Genomic DNA, 666 nt, shown 5'->3' with positions numbered 1-666 from the left:
TCGACCGCCAGTGTCTCTGTGCGATTTTGGTTTCCTTGGAAGGACACGTATAATATCGGATGTTACCGCGTCGGGCATTACCGCGGATTCTTGAACATTGATCCGCGGGAGCGAACGATCCGCCGAAAAAGACAGATCTAATATTGGCGACTCATGTGGTGTAGGACGACCAGTCTACGGTTAATTAATTACTAGCTGCCATAATCGAACGGCAGGCGGAGAAAACGCACGTTGTATGTGAGTTTTATACTGTGTAAGCGAAACATACAAAAGCATACTGCTCGCCAGTACACGTACATACACGTGTATATACACGTACTGTTATGTTATTGCCTAATATCTACGAAATAGAACGTTATGGGAATTATAGTCCGCATTCCTTCCTCTTCCTCGTCTCGCCAGGGCCACGTGCCCGAAGATTGTTACAAGTATAGCTAATATAGAGAAATAATATATATAGAAAGGTGTATATATACATATATATATATATATATATACACATGTATATATACATTTATATATATATATATATATATATACATACATCACTTGTAAATAAACTTTGCTAATTTTACAATGTTACGAGGCAATCGGCTGGGATGGAAAGAACGTCCATGACGATATCGGGATAATCACGGATCCATAATCACACCTAACTGTAGAACG

At 39.5% G+C, this 666-nt stretch overlaps 1 protein-coding gene across 1 annotated transcript in view; it reads left to right on the top strand.

Annotated features, from left to right (window-relative positions):
• Calx (sodium/calcium exchanger 3) overlaps positions 1 to 369 on the top strand; it is a 99,168-nt gene extending 98,799 nt beyond the window's left edge. Inside the window, exon 9 of the transcript XR_003113552.1 lies at positions 1 to 369. This exon is cut by the window's left edge and continues 896 nt beyond it. The gene's annotated coding sequence lies outside the window, so the exon portion shown is untranslated.
• The last annotated feature ends 297 nt before the right edge of the window (positions 370 to 666 follow it).

The sequence above is a fragment of the Harpegnathos saltator genome, unplaced genomic scaffold, assembly GCF_003227715.2.
Source record: "Harpegnathos saltator strain DR-91 unplaced genomic scaffold, Hsal_v8.6 scaffold51, whole genome shotgun sequence".
Classification (NCBI taxonomy): domain Eukaryota; kingdom Metazoa; phylum Arthropoda; class Insecta; order Hymenoptera; family Formicidae; genus Harpegnathos; species Harpegnathos saltator.
Note: the sequence above shows the minus strand (reverse complement) of the source record. Positions and strands in the feature narration are given on the sequence as shown.